The sequence below is a fragment of the Heterodontus francisci genome, chromosome 5 (genome assembly GCF_036365525.1).
Source record: "Heterodontus francisci isolate sHetFra1 chromosome 5, sHetFra1.hap1, whole genome shotgun sequence".
NCBI classification, from domain to species: Eukaryota; Metazoa; Chordata; class Chondrichthyes; order Heterodontiformes; family Heterodontidae; genus Heterodontus; species Heterodontus francisci.
In genome coordinates this window covers 71,969,484-71,991,396 of record NC_090375.1, presented here as the reverse complement: position 1 = coordinate 71,991,396, position 21,913 = coordinate 71,969,484, and the positions used below count along the sequence as shown (strand labels likewise).

The 21,913-nt window shown below is 45.7% G+C and overlaps 1 protein-coding gene and 1 long non-coding RNA gene across 2 annotated transcripts in view; one reads left to right on the top strand and one right to left on the bottom strand.

The window, feature by feature from the left end:
• necab1 (N-terminal EF-hand calcium binding protein 1) overlaps positions 1-21,913 on the top strand; it is a 346,067-nt gene that overhangs the window by 34,591 nt on the left and 289,563 nt on the right. The gene's annotated exons all lie outside the window — the stretch shown is intronic.
• LOC137369556 (uncharacterized) lies at positions 11,953-20,350 on the bottom strand. Its single transcript, XR_010974967.1, has 3 exons — positions 19,894-20,350; positions 13,101-13,231; positions 11,953-12,981 (listed from the first exon to the last, which is right to left on the bottom strand). It is a non-coding gene; the product is annotated as an uncharacterized lncRNA (long non-coding RNA).

The following is a 21,913-nucleotide window of genomic DNA, read 5'->3' as shown; positions in this document are numbered from 1 at the left end:
CCGCTTTAAAGACGTCTGCAAACACGACATGAAGTCCTGTGACATTGATCACAAGTCGTGGGAGTCAGTTGCCAGCGATCGCCAGAGCTGGCGGGCAGCCATAAAGGCGGGGCTAAAGTGTGGCAAGTCGAAGAGACTTAGCAGTTGGCAGGAAAAAAGACAGTCGCGCAAGGGGAGAGCTAACTGTGTAACAGCCCCAACAACCAATCTTATCTGTAGCACCTGTGGAAGAGTCTGTCACTCTAGAATTGGCCTTTATAGCCACTCCAGGCGCTGCTTCACAAACACTGACCACCTGCAGGCGCTTACCCATTGTCTCCCGAGACAAGGAGACCAAAGAGAGAAAGAGGGAGAGATCGGGGGTAGGCAGGAATGTGGAGTTGAGTTTACAATCAGATCAGCCATGATCTTGTTGAATGCTGGAGCAGGCTTGAGTGGCCGAGTGGCCTACTCCTGCTCCTAATTCCCAATGTTTGTATGTATTTCTATCATTGCCACTGCATCATCTTCCCACACAGCTGTTCCTGCTTGTAGCTCACCAACTTTATTCACCACAATTTGTGCACTTACGTACATGCATTGTAATCCTGTCTTTGCATTCCTTGTGGTCCTTCTCAATTCGCTCTTATCTAATATGGAACAACTCCCTTCTCTAGAGTATGTCCAACACTCTCACAAAATGCACCTTATTCTTGTTTTCTACTTCTATATGCTGATGCCCATCCCCCTGCCAAGTTAGTTTAAACTCTCCCCAACCACACTAGTGAACTTCCCCGCGAGGACATTGGTCTCAGTTCTGTTGAGGTGCAACCTGTCCCAGTTGGCCTTCCATCAGTGCCCTAAACAAGGCTAATTGACTGGTTTCCTAGTGGGAGTTCCAGGATTTTGATCCAGTGACAGTGAAGGAACGGCGACATATTTCCAAGTCAGGAAGGCTTGTGACTTGGAGGAGAACTTGCAGGTGGTGTTTTTCCCATACATCTGCTGTCCTTATTCTTCTAGGTGGTAGAAGTCATGGGTTTGGAAGGTGCTGTCAAAGGAGGCATGGTGAATTGCTCCATTGAATCTTGTGGATGATACACATTGCTGTCGGTGGTGGCGGGAGTGAATATTGAAGGTGGTGGATGGGGTGCCAATCAAGCGGTCTGCTTTGTCCTGGATGGTGTTGAGAATCCTGAGTGTTGTTGGAGCAGCAGTCATCCAGGCAAATGGAGAATATTCCATCACACTCCTGACTTGTACCTTGTAGATGGTGGACAGGCTTTGGGGAGTCCGGAGCTGAGTTACTGGCTGCAGAATTCCCAGCCTCTGACCTGCTCTTGTAGCCACAGTATTTATGTGGCTGCTCCAGTTCATTTTATAGTCATTGGTAACCCCCAGGATGTTGACATGGGGGATTCAGCAATGGTAATGCCATTCAATGTCAAGGGGAGATGGTTAGATTCTCTTTTATTGGAGATGGTCATTGCCAGGCACTTGTGTAGCGCAAATGTTATTGTCACTTATCAGCCCAAGCCTGGATGTTGTCCAGGTCTTACTGCATATGGGCACAGACTGCTTCAGTACCTGAGGAGTTGCAAATGATGCTGAACATCATACAATCATCAGCGAACATCCCCACTTCTGACCTTATGATGGAGGGAATTTGCTGAAGATGGTTGGGCCGAGGACATTACCCTGAGGAACTCCTGCAGCAATGTCCTGGGGCTGAGATGATTGGCCTCACCAACCACAACCATCTTCTTTTGTGCTAGGTATGACTCTAACCAGTGGAATGTTTACCTCTTGATTCCCATTGACTTCAGTTTGGCTGGGGCTCCTTGATGCCACACTCGGTCAGATGCTGCCTTGATATCCAGGGCAATCACTCTCAACTCACTTCTTGAGTTCAGTTCTTTTGTCCATGTTTGGACCAAGGCAATAATGAGGTCAGGAGCTGAATGGCCCTGGTGGAACCCAAACTGAGCATCGGTGAGCAGGTTATTGCTGAGTAAGTGCTGCTTGATAGCATTGTCAATGACACCTTCCATCACTTGCTGATGATCAAGAGTAGACTGATGGATGGTAATTGGCCAGGTTGGATTATTCCTGCTTTTTGTGTACAGGACATACCTGGGCAATTTTCCACATTGTCAGGTAGCTGGAACAGCTTGGCTAGGGGCGTGGCTAGTTCAGCAGCAAAAGTCTTCAGTACTATTGCCAGAATGTTGTAACCCTAACTCTACCCATAGCCTTTGCCGTATCGAGTGCCTTCAGCATTTTCTTGATATCACATGGAGTGAATCGGATTGGTTGAAAACTGGCATCAGTGATGCTGAGGATCTCAGCAGGAGGCCGAGATGGATCAACCGCTGGACACTTCTGGCTGAAAATGTTTGCGAATGCGTCAGCTCTTTCTTTTGCACTGATGTGCTGGGCTCCCCCATCGCTGAGGATGGCGATATTTGTGGAGCCTCCTCGTCCAGTTCGTTATTTAATTGCCCACCACCATTCACAGCTGGATGTGGCAGGACTGCAGAGCTTTGATCTGATTCATTGCTTGTAGGATTGCTTAGCTCTGTCTATTGTATGCTGCCTCTTTCGCTGTTTGGCATGCAGGTAGTCCTGTTTTGTAGTTTCACAAGGTTGACACCTGGCATGCTCCTGGCATGTTTTCCTGCACTCCTCTTTGAACCAGGGATTGATCCCCCTTGTTTGAGGGTGATGGTAAAGTGGAGGATATGCTGGGCCATGAGGATATAGATAATTCTACTGCTGCTGATGGCCCACAGTGCCACATGGTTGCCCAGTGTTGAGCTGCCAAATCTGTTCTGAATCTAAAATAAAAGCAAAATACTGAGGATGCTGGAAATCTGAAATAAAAACAAAAAATGTCACAGGTTATAAGCAAGTGAGGTGGGGGTGGGGCAAGAGATAACAAAGGAGAACGTGTAGATTGGAAAAGAGACAAACGAAAATCCCGTCGGAGAGAAGAGCAGAACTTCTTCAAGGTAGGCATTCCTGGAAGAGAAGTGGTAGTGAATTAAACACTAAAATACTGCGGATGCTGGAAATTTATCTCTTGCCCCACCCCCACCTCACTTGCTTATAACCTGTGACATTTTTAATATTTGTTAGTTCCGAAGAAGGGTCACTGACCCGAAACGTTAACTCTGCTTCTCTTTCCACAGATGCTGCCAGACCTGCTGAGTGGTTCCAGCATTTCTTGTTTTTATTTCTGTTCTGAATCTATCCCATTTAGGATTGTGGGTGTCCTCAGTGTGAAGCCGGGAACTCGTTTTCACAAGGATTTTGCAGTGGTCACTGTTACCAATATGGTCATGGACAAATGCATCTGCAACAGGTAGATTGGTGAGGACAAGTTCTAATAGGTTTTTCCCTCTTGTTGGTTCCCTCATCACCTGCCGCAGGCCCAGTCTGGCGGATATGTCCTTCAGAATTCGGCCTGCTTGTTCAGTAGTGGTGTTACCAAGCCATTCTTGGTGATGGACATTGAAGTCTTCCACCCAGTGTACATTCTTTGTCCTTCTCAAGGCTCTGGTCCCACTAATAGCAGCTGCCCTTTTCTGAGGGTTAAAATTTTACAAGAGCAACTGAGCTTTTTACATCTTAATGTTCTCTAATCATCAGCAGCTTATATTTGCTGCTTCCCAGCGTGCAAGTTCCCATCATAATAATGAATTTATTGGCACACCATAGCTGAGGCAATTACTGGAAATACCTTGCCTGTCATCACCACATTTGTTAGATGCCACTGCTATGATTTAGGCTTTTACCAGATAGCTTTATAACTCTCAGCACAAAAGTCAGCTCACATAGTAAAGAAAGATCACTCCCTTAGAAACAAAATAGTACCTTGTGCACAAAATAATCTGGGATAGGATCTTCTGGGAAGCAAGAGGCTTGTAATAGATTTAAACATAAAATTACCACCACACTCCTGTTACTTTAGGGGATTAATAATAATGTTCCCACCAAACATCTTTGTAACAAATTAAAGTCCTAAACAGGTTTATTCACAGATTGTTATGGCAAAATTTATGACTTACTTGGAAGAAGTGAGACAGTACGAGTTCCTGACCCTAGCAGAGTATCTGGGGACTGAGCAGGGTCACTTACCTTACATGGGTTTAGTGGCACACCCTGATGTCAGCATACAATGGATGTTCATGTTATATAGGACACAGAGAATTTGGTGGCAGATGGATCCTTGGGAGTGTCATTGGCAGTTTTGCCAAAATGCTAATAGAGCAAACTGAGCAGGCATATAAGACATTTCAGGGGTCTTCCAGGCCATGACACCAGGCTGGAGACAACAGTTGGCTGAACAACTTCTTCACATCCACTTTTTAATTTATTTATTTAGTGATACAGCACTGAAACAGGCCCTTCGGTCCACCGAGTCTGTGCCGACCAAGAACCACCCATTTATACTAACCCTACAGTAATCCCATATTCCCTACCACCTACCTACACTAGGGGCAATTAACAATGGCCAATTTACCTATCACCTGCAAGTCTTTTGCGGTGGGAGGAAACCGGAGCATCCGGCGAAAACCCATGCGCTCACAGGGAGAACTTGCAAACTCCGCACAGGCAGTACCCAGAATCGAACCCGGGTCCCTGGAGCTGTGAGGCTGCGGTGCTAACCACTGCGCCACTGTCCCTGCTTAACATAAGCAGCAGTCTCAGTGTACCTTGGGCATTCCTCTTGCCCTCAGGAAGATGGAGGATGAAGAGTATTTACCCAGCCAGGAGCTAAGGCAATTTTACCTGCATTGAAGGAAGGCTCAGCAGATCCGTGTCTATTGAAGGAACCATTTTTATAGGATCACTGCAACATTGGTGTGGTATCCCAGAAAATCAGTGAAAATAAAACAAAATGTATCACATTCTCCTACCAGAAGTTAAACAGAATACAGAACAGAATGCTCAACCAATGATCTTTCATCCTGGATAGGTCTGGTAGAATGCTGGTGTAAAAATTCTAAAGAGCATTAAACATTATAGCTTTGTGCTGCATGCTGCATAAATTTCTCTGTCTGGAAATGAATTACTATGAAGCAGGGGCAAGGTTACGAAGGGACCAAAGAGAATGGACTGCTGTGCTGTCAATGTCTTGAGATTAGAAACGGCCATTGAGTTTTCACCCTCTCACTCCTAATCTGGGTGAGCTTGGCCTTAGGTCATGATGTTGATGAAATAACAGCTGTTTCCTGAGGCCTGCCACAGTTAAGCACTAAACAAAAATGCAAGAACATCCAACATGCAAGTGTGTTTTGGAGAACTGTGTCATGGTTCCACCCTCCATCAGTGAGAGCAGAGAAGTTTCCAGGGAAGAGGAAAGTGGTGTCATGCTTGAATTTGTTTTATAGAGTCATAGAGTCGTACAGCATAGAAACAGGCCCTTCGGCCCACCACGTCCATGCCGACCATAATGCCTATCTATACTAATCCCACGTGCCGGCATTAATTCCATATCCCTCTATGCCTTGCTCATTCAAGTACCTGTCCAGATGCCTCTTAAATATTGCTACAGTTCCTGCCTCCACCACCTCCTCAGGCAGCTCATTCCAGATACCCACTATTCTTTGTGTGAAACATTTACCCCTTTGATCCCCTTTAAACCTCCTCCCTCTCACCTTAAATGTATGCCCTTGAGTTTTAGTCACCCCGACCATGGGAAACAGACTCTGGCTATCTACCCTATCTATGCCTTTCATAATTTTATATACCTCTATCATGTCCCCTCTCAGCCTCCTTCGCTCCAGGGAAAACAGACCCAGCCTATCCAATCTCTCTTTATGACTCAAGTCCTCCAAACCAGGCAACATCCTTGTGAATCTTTTCTGCACCTTCTCGAGCTTAATCACATCTTTTCTGTGGTGCGGCGACCAGAACTGCACACAGTACTCCAAATGCGGCCTAACCAACGTTATGTACAACTGTAACATGACATCCCAACTCTTGTACTCAATGCCTCGGCCGATGAAGGCAAGCATGCCATACGCCTTCTTCACCACCCTGTCTACCTGTGTTGCCACTTTCAAGGAACTATTTACTTGCACCCCAAGGTCTCTCTGCTCAACAACACTCCCCAGGGCCCTGCCATTCACTGTATATGGCCTGCCCTGGTTTAACTTCCCAAAATGCATCACTTTGCACTTGTCTGCGTTAAATTCCATTTGCCACTCCCTTGCCCACTTTCCCAGTTGATCTATATCCTGTTGTAACCTTAGACTGTGTATAGCTTTACTGTCCACTATACCACCAATTTTGCTGTCATCTGCAAACTTACTATGCCCCTTACATCATGCCCCTTACATTCACATCCAAGTCATTAATATATATGACAAACAACAGAGGGCCCAGCACCAATCCCTGTGGCACACCACTGGTCACCGGCCTCCAATCTGAAAAATAACCCTCCACTACCACCCTCTGCCTCCTATCATCAAGCCAATTTTGTATCCAATTTGCTAACTCACCCTGAATCCCATGTGTTCGAACCTTCTGGACCAGTCTACCATGCAGGACGTTGTCAAAGGCCTTGCTAAAGTCCATGGAGACAACGTCCATCGCCTTGCCCTCGTCAATCCTCTTGGTCACCTCCTCGAAAATCTCAATCAAATTCGTGAGACATGATTTCCCACGCACAAAGCCATGCTGACTATCCCTAATCAGACCATGCCTTTCCAGATGCACATAAATCCTGTCTCTCAGAATCCCTTCCAATAACTTTCCCACCACTGATGTAAGGCTCACCAGCCTGTAGTTCCCTGGCTTATCCCTGCTGCCCTTCTTAAAAAAAGGTACAACATTAGCTATCCTCCAGTCTTCCGGTACCTCACCCGTGGCTAACTATGATACAAAAATCTCTGCCAGGGCCCCAGCAATCTCCTCCCTTGCTTCCCATAGCATCCTAGGATACCCCTGCTCAGGCCCTGGGGATTTATCCACCTTAATGCGCTTCAAAACCTCCAACACCTCCTCCTTTGTAATGTTGATATGCTCCAGGATATCGGTGTTCCCTCCCTTGAACTCACCAGCTTCCATAACTTTCTCCACAGTAAATACGGATGAGAAATATTCATTTAAGACCTCGCCCATTTCCCGTGTCTCCACACATAGATTACCACACTGATCCTTAAGGGGACCTACTCTCTCCGGAGCTACCCTTTTACTCTTAATATACTTATAGAATCTTTTAGGATTCTTCTTTATCTTATCTGCCAGGGAAATCTCATGGCCTCTTTTCGCCCTCCTAATTTCCTTCATAAGTGTAGTCCTACATCCCCTATACTCCTCGAGGGACTCGCTCGATCCCAGCTGCCTATACCTGACATATGCCTCCTTCTTTGTCCTGACTAGACCCTCATTATCCCTCGTCAACCAAGGTTCCCTAAACTTGCCAGCCTTGCCCTTCCATCTAACAGGAACATGCCAGCCCTGAACTCTTCCTATCTCACTTTTAAAAGCCTCCTACTTGCCAGACGTCCCTTTCCCTGTAAACAGCCTCTCCCATTCAACTTTTGAGAATTCTTGTCTGATGCCATCGAAATTTGCCTTTTGCCTTACACATGTTCTTTCTTTTCTTTTGGGCCTCCTTATCTCGAGAGACAATGGATACGCGCCTGGAGGTGGTCAGTGGTTTGTGAAGCAGTGCCTGGAGTGGCTATAAAAGCCAATTCTAGAGTGACAGGCTCTTCCACAGGTGCTGCAGAGAAATTTATTGTTGGGGCTGTTGCACAGTTGGCTCTCCCCTTGCGCGACTGTCTTTTTTCCTGCCAACTACTAAGTCTCTTCGACTCGCCACATTTTAGCCCTGTCTTTATGGCTGCCCGCCAGCTCTGGCGAACGCTGGCAACTGACTCCCACGACTTGTGATCAATGTCACAGGATTTCATGTCGCGTTTGCAGACGTCTTTAAAGCGGAGACGTGGACGGCTGGTGGGTCTGATACCAGTGGCGAACTCGCTGTACAATGTGTCTTTGGGGATCCTGCCATCTTCCATGCGGTTCACATGGCCAAGCCATCTCAAGCGCCGCTGACTCTGTAGTGTGTACAAGCTGGGGATGTTGGCCGCCTCGAGGACTTCTGTGTTGGAGATACGGTCCTGCCACCTGATGCCAAGTATTCTCCGGAGGCAGAGAAGATGGAATGAATTGAGACGTTAGAAAGGGAAAAAGATAAGGGAATGGAAAAAATCGCATGTAGTTATGTAATAGAAACAGAAAATGTTGAAAACGATCATCAGGTCAGACAGCATCTGTGGACAGAGAAACTGCATGAGAAGCTGTTGCTGCCCCTGCCACATACCCCAGCAACCCCCAACCCTCTGCTCCTCATGTTGCTGCTCCTCCTTCTCCTCTGCAGAGGCAGTGTGCTTAGGACCTTCCTCATGCTGGAGCTCCAGTCCTCCCTGCTGCACTGTGTCATGCATGGCACAGCAGAACATGATCATTCTGGATAACCAGGCTGGTGCAGACTGAAGGGAGTCCCCACAACTGTCAGCACCTAATGCACCTCTTCAGCATCCCAATTGCTTGCACTATCACAGGCCTGGTGGTCAGATGGCAATGATTGTACCTCTCCTGGGCATCATTTTCTGAACTTGTCATGGGTGTCACCAGCCACATTTTCAGAGGGTAGCCCTTGTCTCCATGGAGCCATCCAATAATTCTGCTTTGAGGTGTGAAGATCTCAGGGAGGCTTGACTGGCGCAGGAATAAAACATCATAGTAGCACGATGATCTTTATGTGGTTGCAGATGAGCTGACCATTGATGAGTTGATGAGTGGAAGCCCTTTCAGTTGATGAAGACTCAAGGGTGATTTGGGGGTGCCTTGATTGCCACCTATTTGCAGTCGATGACTTCTTGAACCTGTGAGAAGTCAGCCAGAGCCGCAAAACTGAGTGCCTACCCATTCTGACTGGCCTCATTGGTTGAGAAGTGTACATAAGTCCCAGCCCTGAAGAACATGGCATTCGTCACCTGTGAGATGCGCTTATTGTGAGATTTTGCATATATCACCTGCAGATCTCTGGAAGGAGCCAGAGGCAAAAAGATTAGCTGCTTTGGTGACTTTGACAGCCACTGGCACTGCATATCCACCTGATCCACTTCGCTAAGGTTTACTTCAGGAAGTCTGTTCTGCCTGAAGTGAAATGCTCCTGAGGCACTGGTGCTCAGTCCTGTCCAGGAAACCTATCTTCTACCTGTAAACCTGCATAGCGGGTATCTGTGCCTTTACCACTGCATCATAGGAAAAAATGTAACATTTTCCTCAGCTGTCCCATTTCGCTGAGAGTGATGATAGATTATCCAAAGATTGCAGAAAAGTTGACAGAATTGTTTGTGATCTAGTCAATGAAACTGAAGATTGGAGCTCAGGGGAAGAATTTACAAAAAGAAAAGAAAGATATATGATTTAAGAAGGAAACTTTCTTTGTTGTAGAAAGAAAGGAACATTTTTAACTGAGATTGCTGAGAGCTCTGTAGACGATCAGGACCAATTGGACATCAAATAATTTAACATAGAAAAAGACCTTAGGAATACATAAAAAATACGCTGAGGTAAGCATAGATAGTGGAAAAAAATTGGCTTGTCAGGGTTAATGCAGTAACATGTTCAACTACATTGCATATTTAAAATGGTATGGGTGATTGGGCAATTGGAGGGAGAGTTAAGACATAAGCTTGAAATTATACTAGTGATAGTAACAATGAATTGGTTAATGTATTTTTATAAACACTTTCTTAATGCGTTCATTACTAATGTTACACTGCTGTTTTAGTTTATAAGGATCATATATTCCTTGATTGCCACTTGTGGCAGATGGCACATATGACAGACAGAACATCTCTGCAACTGCTGATCTGGAACCTCTGGAGCCAGTTCTTGCAAAGCCAGTTCCTGTGGAACCAGTTCCTCTCTTTGTCATGAAGGTCTGCCAAAGCCTATGGTTATGATAAGTGGTGTAATGACAAGTGTCGCTAATCTGCTTGCATTCTTTTATACTGTACCATTTTACCATGAAATACTGTCATTGTCACCTTTGCGTCTTAGCTTATTTAGAATGTTTGCTCTTCCTGAAAACCAAAATTAAAAATACTCTTATTTCCAGGAAATTAAGAGTTATTTGTCACAAAACCTAATGTACAAATCACTCCTCTATTCCAAATTGTCACTTTAATTTTTTTTAAAATCACTAATTTGTACTGTCATATACATTGCACGCTGATTATACAGGATAGAAAAATATGCATAATCTTTCTTACACTTCCAACCATCACTCTGTTGTCCTCTCACTGGTATTTTCTAATGTTCTGGAAATTGCTTAGCACTCAAATTATCAACCGTCTTAAACATTCTGGGCTAACCCATGATCAGCACTGTGGCTTTTCACATGATCTTTTTACAGGAGTTCTTGTTGTTCATCTTATGTATCTCTTGAATTATGTTCTTAAACTCTATACTGATTAATATGGAATTGTTGTAGATGTCTACAAAGGCTTTGATAAAGATTGGCACCTTCCACTTCTGAACAAGTTTTCATATTATAGTCTCCCATCCAAAGGAATGTTTGTCTGACTCATTTCCATTAATTCAGTGGTTCCTCAGCACTCTACCTTACTTCCAACTTGTTCCTTTTTCATATCAATTCATCATTCAACTTTATCAATTCCCTTTCTTCTGCTTATTCACTCACTAGATAGGGCATCAAGGACAAGAGAAACTTTGTTTGCCCAACCCTACTTGTCCTTGAGAAGGTGGTGATGGACCTTCTTCTTGAATTGTTGCTGTCCATGTGGTGAAGGTAATATCAACATGCTGGTAGGTAGGGAGTTCCAGGGCTTTAACCTAGCAGAGCAACATTATGGTATGTGACTTGGCAAGGAATTTGGGGTTGATTGTGTTCCCATGTGGTAATGATAATATCATTGAATATGAAGAGAAGGCGCTTAGACTGTCTTGTTGGAGATGGTCATTGCCTGGCATTTGTGTAGAAAGTTATTTGCCACTTATTAGCTCAAGCCTGGATGTTGCCCAGGTCTTGTTGCATGCAGGCATGTACTGTTTCATTATCTGAGGAATTGTGAATGGAACTGAACACTCTGCAATCATCAGAAAACAGCTTCAGTCTGACCTTATTATGGACAGAAGGTGATTGATGAAGCAACTGAAGTTAATTCTCGTATGTTGTCCTTAAGAACTCCTGCAGTGATGTCCTGGGGCTGAGATGATTGGCCTCCAACAACCATAACCATCCTACTATATGACTGCAGCCAATGGACAGTTATCCCCCTAACTCCCATTGACATCAATTTTAGTTGGGATCCTTGATGCCATGTTCAGTCAAATTCTGCCTTGATGTCAAGGTAGACATTCTCACTCTCACCTCTGGAATTCAGCTCTTGTGCCTATGTTCGGGCCAAGGTTGTTAATGAGTTGTCGAGCTGAGTGATCCTGGTGGAACCCAAACAGAGTATCAGTGAGCGGGTTATTGGTGAGTACGTTTTGCTTGATACCATTGTTGATGACTCCTCCCTTCGCTTTGCTAATTATTGGAAGTAGACTGATTGGGTGGTAAATGATTGAGTTGGATTTGTCTTGCTTTTTACTGATGGTGCCATTTTGCATTTATTAGTTTCTTTCAGATCACAGCCCCTGAATTCGCAATATTCATCACTCTCACAGTGGCTGAATCATTAATTTGTGCCCACTATCTTCTTTAGCCTAAAATGGAATTCTGATATTTCCTCCATTGCTAAAGCTGTCCCGATGAAACTTGCTTTGTTTTTTTTGTGGCAAACATTGGTTTCCAGTTCAATGACATTACACTTTACATAATGGTCAAATCTACATAAAAATCATGAAAGGCATCCTGATATGAATGTGTTGTATGTACTCTCAGTAATTTTTATCAATGGCTTTGATTTCATGGTTATTTGTTTAATGAATTACAAAGATGATTTTAGCAAGTTATCCAAACATCTATTCTCAAACACATAAGGTTTAGTATTAAACATTCTGTATTTAAAGCACTAACAGTTCCACAAAGTCCCTCTCAATAAACAGAACACTGTCAGTATTAGTCAACTTCTGTCTCTAGCAACAGATGTTCTGAAGAGTTTACATCAATGGCATTGAAATTAACCAAATTCTTTTGAAAGCTCTGTGTGCAACATTAGCTTTGAATATTTTCACTGTGTTTGATCCTTCGTGCTGCTTTTACCAATGGTTTAACATCTGTGATTCTCTCAATATATTTTGATCTGTTGTTACCTAGCTGTTGACGCGAGCTTGCAGGTTTTCTAAAATGGTTATTTTCTCTCCCTCTTCACTTTTTTTCTCATTTGATAATAAAAATGCTGCATATGGTACTTCAAAATGATACTTATTATATTATCAGTTAAGGCCAGGCTAGTTAGGGACTATATGACACGGTATGCCTAACGTGGGAGTACCTAACCTGTGAGAAGTATAAAAATGTTCTATTTCCTACCATTATTAAGACATCTTTCACATTGAAGAAACAAATCAGCACAAAATTAAAGAAAAGGAAGAAATAAAAGATGGAACAGATTGTGATTTGTGTTCCAGTAGATAACATAACTTTGCAAGCCATAATATTGATTCTCCAGCATTCGAGCATCAGCTTGTTTCTCTGAGCAGCACTGTCGCTTGTAGAAGTTTGTGGGCTTCAAGTGCAGCATTGTTAAAGTTTGGACAAGAAGTTAGCCAAGATTCAACCTGCCTCTTCAGGAAAATGTTAAAATCTGTGGAACTATGAAGAATGAGGACTGATATTCGGTAAGGATGGGATAAAATAAGACTGAAGGGGTTACTTCATCCAAGCCTCCCTTGTGGTGGAAATTAGATATATGAAAAGTTCTTGATTGTAAATATCTTCTGCAGTCTTAACAGTCTTTATTATCACATCAGAGTTCCAAAAATCATAATTCAGTTTTCTTCCTGTTGAAAATTTTAAGACAGGTTTATTATAAATCAAAAGCTCTTTTCCAATTTACAATGCAGTAAATTTGGTAATTTACTTCTCTTCGTGCAGGACTGAAATCAGCAGGAGTGTATACCATGAATTTGCTTGGAGAACTCATAGCACACCACACGATTCTCAATCCATTTATTTTAATGACCAATAATCTCCACACCCAAGTTCCTTGTATGCAGATGTGCTAGAAATACTTAGCAGGTCTGGCAGCAACTGTGGAGAGAGGAGCAGAGTTAACATTTCAGGTCAGTGGCCTTTTGGATGTCCAATATCTCTACACCTCCATCCCCCACCAGGACAGTTTGAGGGCTCTCTGCTTCTTTCTTGCACAGAGGTCCAACCAGTCCCCAACCACCAGGACCCTCCTCCGCCTGACTGAACTTGTTCTCACATTGAACAACTTCTCCTTCAACTCCACTCACTTCCTTCAAATAAAAGGTGTTGCTTTGGGTATCCGCTTGGGTCCTAGTAATGCCTGCCTTTTTGCGGGATATGTCGAACATTCCTTGTTCCAGTCCTACTCAGGGCCCCTTCCCCAACTCTTTTTCTGGTACATTATTGACTGTATCATTGCCATTTCCTGCTCCCGCCCTCAACTGGAAAACTTTATTAACTTTGCTTCCAATTTCCACCTTTCTCTCACCTTTACATGGGTCATCTCCGACATTTCCCTCCCCTTCCTCGACTTCTCTGTCTCCATCGCTGGGGATAGACTGCCCAGTAATATTTATCATAAGCCCACCGACTCCCACAGCTAGCTCGACTACACTTCTTCACACCTTGCCTCCTGTAAGGCTCCACTCCATTCTCCCAATTTCTCTGTCTCCGATGCATCTGCTCTGATGATGCAACCTTCCATGGCAGGGCTTCTTTTTTTTTAGAATATTACAGCGCAGTACAGGCCCTTCGGCCCTCGATGTTGCGCTGATCATCTGACCTACACTATTCCATTTACATCCATATGTCTATCCAATGACCACTTAAATGCCCTTAAAGTTGGCGAGTCTACTACTGTTGCAGGCAGGGCGTTCCACGCCCCTACTACTCTCTGCGTAAAGAAACTACCTCTGACATCTGTCCTATATCTTTCACCCCTCAACTTAAAGCTATGTCCCCTCGTGTTTGCCATCCTCATCCGAGGAAAAAGACCCTCACTATCCACCCTATCTAACCCTCTGATTATCTTGTATGTCTCTATTAAGTCACCTCTCCTCCTCCTTCTCTCTAACGAAAACAACCCCAAGTCCCTCAGCCTTTCCTCGTAAGACCTTCCTTCCATACCAGGCAACATCCTAGTAAATCTCCTCTGCACCCTTTCCAAAGCTTCGACATCCTTCCTATAATGCGGTGACCAGAATTGCACGCAATACTCCAGGTGCGGCCTCACCAGAGTTTTGTACAGCTGCATCATGACCCCGTGGCTCCGAAACTCGATCCCCCTACTAATAAAGGCTAACACACCATATGCCTTCTTAACAGCCCTATTAACCTGGGTAGCAACTTTCAGGGATTTATGTACCTGGATACCAAGATCTCTCTGCTCATCTACACTACCAAGAATCTTCCCATTAGCCCAGTACTCTGCATTGCTGTTACTCCTTCCAAAGTGAATCACCTCACACTTCTCCGCATTAAACTCCATTTGCCATCTCTCAGCCCAGCTCTGCAGCCTATCTATGTCCCTCTGTACCCTACAACACCCTTCGACACTATCCACAACTCCACCGACCTTCGTGTCATCCGCAAATTTACTAACCCACCCTTCTACACCCTCATCCAGGTCGTTTATAAAAATGACAAACAGCAGTGGCCCCAAAACAGAACCTTGCGGTACACCACTAGTAACTAAACTCCAGGATGAACATTTGCCATCAACCACCACCCTCTGTCTTCTTTCAGCTAGCCAATTTCTGATCCAAAGCTCTAAATCACCTTCAACCCCATACTTCCGTATTTTCTGCAATAGCCTACCGTGGGGAACCTTATCAAACGCCTTACTGAAATCCATATACACCACATCCACCGCTTTACCCTCATCCACCTGTTTGGTCACCTTCTCGAAAAACTCAATAAGGTTTGTGAGGCACGACCTACCTTTCACAAAACCGTGCTGACTATCGCAAATGAACTTATTCTTTTCAAGATGATTATAAATCCTGTCTCTTATAACCTTTTCCAACATTTTACCCACAACCGAAGTAAGGCTCACAGGTCTATAATTACCAGGGCTGTCTCTACTCCCCTTCTTGAACAAGGGGACAACATTTGCTATCCTCCAGTCCTCCGGCACTACTCCTGTCGACAATGACGACTTAAAGATCAACAACAACGGCTCTGCAATCTCCTCCCTGGCTTCCCAGAGAATCCTAGGATAAATCCCATCTGGCCCAGGGGACTTATCTATTTTCACTCTTTCCAAAATTGCTAACACCTCCTCCTTGTGAATCTCAATCCCATCTAGCCTAGTAGGCTGTATCTCAGTAATCTCCTCGGCAACATTTTCTTTTTCTACTGTAAATACTGACGAAAAATATTCATTTAACACTTCCCCTATCTCCTCTGATTCCGCACACAACTTCCCACTACTATCCTTGATTGGCCCTGTTCTAACTCTTATCATTCGTTTATTCCTGATATACCTATAGAAAACCTTAGGGTTTTCTTTGATCCTATCCGCCAATGACTTCTCGTGTCCTCTCCTTGCTCTTCTTAGCCCTCCCTTTAGATCCTTCCTGGCTAGCTTGTAACTCTCAAGCGCCCTAACTGAGCCTTCACGTCTCATCCTAACATAAGCCGCCCTCTTCCTCTTGACAAGCGCTTCAACTTCTTGAGTAAACCACGGCTCCCTCGCTCGACAACTTCCTCCCTGCCTGACAGGTACATACTTATCAAGGACACGCATTAGCTGCTCCTTGAATAAGCTCCACATTTCGTTTGTGCCCATCCCCTGCAGTTTCCTTCCCCATCCTACACATCCTAAATCTTGCCTAATCGCGTCATAATTTCCTTTCCCCCAGCTATAATTCTTGCCCTACGGTATATACCTGTCCCTGCCCATCGCTAAGGTAAACCTAACCGAATTGTGATCACTATCGCCAAAGTGCTCACCTACATCTAAATCGAACACCTGGCCGGGTTCATTACCCAGTACCAAATCCAATGTGGCATCGCCCCTGGTTGGCCTGTCCACATACTGTGTCAGAAAACCCTCCTGCACACACTGGACAAAAACAGACCCATCTAAAGTACTCGAACTATAGTATTTCCAGTCAATATTTGGAAAGTTAAAGTCCCCCATAACCACTACCCTGTTACTCTCGCTCCTGTCGAGAATCATCTTCGCTATCCTTTCCTCTACATCTCTGGAACTATTCGGAGGTCTATAGAAAACTCCCAACAGGGTGACCTCTCCTCTCCTGTTTCTAACCTCGGCCCATACTACCTCAGTAGACGAGTCCTCAAACGTCCTTTCTGCCGCTGTAATACTTTCCTTGATTAACAATGCCACACCCCCCCCTCTTTTACCCTCTTCTCTGTTCTTACTGAAACATCTAAATCCCGGAACCTGCAACATCCATTCCTGCCCCTGCTCTACCCATGTCTCTGAAATGGCCACAACATCAGGATCCCAGGTACCAACCCATGCTGCAAGCTCACCCACCTTATTCCGGATGCTCCTGGCGTTGAAGTAGACACACTTTAAACCAAGTTCTTGCTTGCCAGTGCTCTCTTGCGTCCCTGTAACCTTATCCCCTACCTCACTACTCTCAACAGCCTGTACACTGGAACTACAATTTAGGTTCCCATTCCCTTGCTGATTTAGTTTAAACCCCCCCGAAGAGCACTAACAAATCTCCCCCCCAGGATATTGGTACCCCTCTGGTTCAGGTGAAGACCATCCTGTTTGTAGAGGTCCCACCTACCCCAGAAAGAGCCCCAATTATCCAGGAAACCAAAACCCTCCCTCCTACACCATCCCTGCAGCCACGTGTTCAACTCCTCTCTCTCCCTATTCCTCTCTTCGCTAGCACGTGGCACAGGCAACAACCCAGAGATAACAACTCTGGTTGTTCTCGCTCTAAGCTTCCACCCTAGCTCCCTGAATTTCTGCCTTAAATCCCCATCTCTCTTCCTACCTATGTCGTTGGTGCCTATGTGGACCACGACTTGGGGGTGCTCCCCCTCCCCCTTAAGGATCCCAAAAACACGATCGGAGACATCACGTACCCTGGCACCTGGGAGGCAACACACCAACCGTGAGTCTCTCTCGTTCCCACAGAACCTCCTATCTGTTCCCCTAACTATGGAGTCCCCAATGACTAATGCTCTGCTCCTCTTCCCTTTTCCCTTCTGAGCAACAGGGACAGACTCTGTGCCAGAGACCTGCACCCCATTGCTTACCCCTGGTAAGTCGTCCCCCCCAACAGTATCCAAAACGGTATACCTGTTGTTGAGGGAAACGGCCACAGGGGATCCCTGCACTGCCTGCTGGTTCCCTTTCCTTCCCCTGACGGTAACCCATCTACCTACTTCTTTTACCTGAGGTGTGACTGCCTCCCTATAACTCCTGTCAATAATCCCCTCCGCCTCCCGAATGATCCGAAGTTCATCCAGTTCCAGCTCCAGTTCCCTAACGCGGTCTGCGAGGAGCTGGAGTTGGGTGCACTTCCCGCAGATGCAGTCAGCAGGGACACTCTTGGCGACCCCTACCTCCCACATTCTGCAGGAGGAACCTACAACTGCCTTTACCTCCATTCCCACTATTCTAGATTCCCAATAAATCTACTGAAAAACCAAATGAAAAAAAAAGTCAAAACTTGTTCGCTTAGCAATCCGACGGACTGAACTTTTTAAATAAAAAGCTTACCTTATCAACACACTAGAGTCCTTTTTTTTTTGGTTAGAGGAGGAGGGTGGGTGGGAGACACTACACGTGTAGTGTATCGGGTAATTCCACTGCCCAAATAAATAGTTTTCCCCTACCCAGCAGTCCCCGGTCCTCCGAAACAAAAAAGGGATTAACTTGCAACTTACTGAAATTGACCGCTCAGCTGAAAGTCCGCTCCGCACCTCGTTCTGTCAAGGCTGCTCCTCGCAAAAGACAAAGATTTTAAAACTGCCCAAATAAATAGTTTTCCCCTACCCAGCAGTCCCCGGTCCTCCGAAACAAAAAAGGGATTAACTTGCAACTTACTGAAATTGACCGCTGATATGTCTTCCTTTTTCCTCAACTGAGGATTCCCCCCCGACTGTGGTTGACAGGGCCCTCAACCGTGTCCAGCCCATTTCCCACACTTCTGCCCTCACCCCTTCTCCTCCCTCCCAGAACCGTGACAGGGTTGTCACTTGTCCTCACTTTCCACCCCACCAGCTTTTTTTTTTAAAGAGATACAGCACTGAAACAGGCCCTTCAGCCCACCGAGTCTGTGCTGACCATCAACCACCCATTTATACTAATCCTATACTAATTCCATCTTCCTACCACATCCCCACTAGTCCCTATATTTCCCTACCACCTACCTATCCTAGGGGTAATTTCTAATGGCCAATTTACCTATCAACCTGCAAATCTTTGGCACGTGGGAGGAAACCGGAGCACCCGGAGGAAACCCACGCAGACACAGGGAGAACTTGCAAATTCCACACAGGCAGTACCCAGAATTGAACCCGGGTCGCTGGAGCTGTGAGGCTGCAGTGCTAACCACTGCGCCACTGTGCCGCCCCACAGTCAATGGATCATCCTCCATCATTTCTGCTACCTTCAACGTGATGCCACCACCAAATGCATCTTTCCTTCCCCTCCTCTGTCAGCATTCCAAAGAGATCGTTCCTTCTGTGACACCCTGGTCCACTCCTCCATTACCTCTGACACCTCGTCCCCTCCCACAGTACCTTCCCATACAATCGCAGGAGACGTAGTACCTGCCCTTTTACCTCTTCTCTCCTCTCTATCCAAGGTCCCAAACACTCCTTTCAGGCGAAGCAGCGATTTACTTACACTTCTTTCAATTTAGTTTACTGTCTGGGAGCGTATAAATTCAGCGCGAGGCTTGGAGACTTCACTTACCTTCCAGAAGCAGCGACGAGTCCAGGCGCGCCAGAGTTTTGAAAAAAGAAGAAAAAAAAAGTCAACAGTGACATCACAGGAAAGCTGCAAGGTGAGTAACTGCTGTTAGGGAATAACTGGTTCAATGAAGAGTGCAGGAGGGCATGCCAGGAGCAGCACCAGGCATACCTCAACAATCTTCGGCCAGAAGTGCCGAGTTGATGATCCATCTCGGCCTCCTCCTGAAGTCCCCAGCATCACAGATGCCAGACTTCAGCCAATTCGATTTAGTCCACGTGATATCAAGAAACGACTGAAGGCACTGGATACTGCAAAAGATACGGGCCCTGACAATATTCCGGCAATAGTACTGAAGACCTGTGCTCCAGAACTTGCTGCGCCCCTAGCCAAGCTGTTCCAGTACAGGTACAACACAGGCATCTACCCTGCAATGTGGAAAATTGCCCAGGTATGTCCTGCACACAATAATCAGGACAAATCCAACCCGGCCAACTACCGCCCCATTAGCCTACTCTCAATCATCAGCAAAGTGATGGAAGGTGTCATCAACAGTGCCATGAAGCGGCACTTGCTTAGCAACAACCTGCTCAGTGACGCTCAGTTTGGGTTCCGCCAGGGCCACTCAGCTCCTGACCTCATTACAGCCTTGGTTCAAACATGGACAAAAGAGCTGAACTCAAGAGGTGAGGTGAGAGTGACTGCCCTTGACATCAAGGCAGCATTTGACCGAGTATGGCATCAAGGAGCCCTCACAAAACTGAGGTCAATGGGAATCAGGGGGAAAACCCTCCGCTGGCTGGAGTCATACCTAGCACAAAGGCAGATGGTTGTGGTTGTTGGAGGTCAATCATCTGAGCTCCAGGACATCACTGCAGGAGTTCCTCAGGGTCGTGTCCTCGGCCCAACCAGCTTCAGCTGCTTCATCAATGACCTTCCTTCAATCATAAGGTCAGAAGTGGGGATGTTCGCTGATGATTGCATAATGTTCAGCACCATTCGTGACTCCTCAGATACTGAAGCAGTCCGTGTAGAAATGCAGCAATACCTGGACAATATCCAGGCTTGGGCTGATAAGTGGCGAGCTAGACAAGGAGCTGGATTTTTTACTTCAATTAGAAACGCCTGTCAGCAAAAGTAATGATATTTTCTTAAAGGGAGTTCAGGATGTAGAAGTTCTCTGTGACCCTGGAACAGTTAATACTTCAACTGACTCGTCTGGTGCCGACATGACAGACAGTACAAATTCACAAGCAGCATAAGAAGCTTAACCCTGAGGAGGAACTGGAAGATTGGTTAGATAGCATGATATCATAATGTTACCATGACAATCTTGCAAGTGTAGAAATGAAGACTAAAAGACTGTAAACAACAGTGGCATCACATTTCCTGCAAACAGTTGGGTAATTGTTAGGACATGTTTCTTTTTGAATTCATTGCTGCTATAGCATGTATTTCAAAAGTATTCCATTGCTGGCCAGTTAAGCAGATATTAGCAAGAGTGTCTAATGGTGTAAATTTGGGCGGCACAGTGGCGTAGTGATTAGCACCACAGCCTCACAGCTCCAGTGACCCGGGTTCGATTCTGGGTATTGCCTGTGCGGAGTTTGCAAGTTCTCCTTATGACCATGTGGGTTTCCGCCGGGTGCTCCTGTTTCCTCCCACCGCCAAAGACTTGCAGGTTTGATAGGTAAATTGGCCATTGTAAATTGCCCTTAGTGTAGGTAGGTGGTGGGAATAACTCGGTGGGCCGAAGGGCCTGTTTCTTTCTATGATTCTAGGTATGACCTTCTCTTTTCTAGATAAATAGTAATGTGCATATCAAGATTTATGCTTACACCCATACACTTGCAGGTTGATAGGCGAATTGGCCATTATAAATTGCCACTGGTATAGGTAGGTAGGTAGGTAGGTAGGTAGGTAGGTAGGTGGGTAGGTGGGAGGGGAATATAGGGACAGGTGAGGTAGGAATATGGGATTAGTGTAGGATTAGTATAAATGGGTGGTTAATGGTCGGCACATACTCAGTGGGCCAAAGGGCCTGTTTCAGTGCTGTATCTCTAAATCTAAAAATCTAAATCTAATATTCGCACCACACAAGTGCCAGGCGATGACCATCTCCAACAAGAGAGAATCTAACCATCTCCCCCTGAAATTCAACGGCATTACCATCGCTGAATCCCCCACTATCAATATCCGAGGGGCTACCATTGACCAGAAACTGAACTGGAGTAGCCATATAAATACCGTGGCTACAACAGCAGGTCAGAGGCTAGGAATCGTGAGGCGAGTAACTCACCTCCTGACTCCCCAAAGCCTGTCCACCATCTATAAGGCACAAGTCAGGAGTGTGATGGAATACTCTCCACTTGCCTGGATGGGTGCAGCTCCAACAACACTAAAGAAGCTCAACACCATCCAGGACAAAGCAGCCCGCTTGATTGGCACCCCATCTACAAACATTCACTCCCTCCACCACTGACGCACAGTGGCAGCAGTGTGTACCATCTACAAGATGCACTGCAGCAATGCACCAAGACTCCTCAGACAGCACCTTCCAAACCCGCGACCTCGACCACCTCGAAGGACAAGAGCAGCAGATGCATGGGAGCACCATCACCTGCAAGTTCCCCTCCAAGTCACACACCATCCTGACTTGGAACTATATCGCCGTTGCTTCACTGTTGCTGGGTCAAAATCCTGGAACTCCCTTCCAAACAGCACTGTGGGTGCACCTACCCCACATAGAACATAGAACATTACAGCGCAGTACAGGCCCTTCGGCCCTCGATGTTGCGCCGACCTGTGAAACCATCTGACCTACACTATTC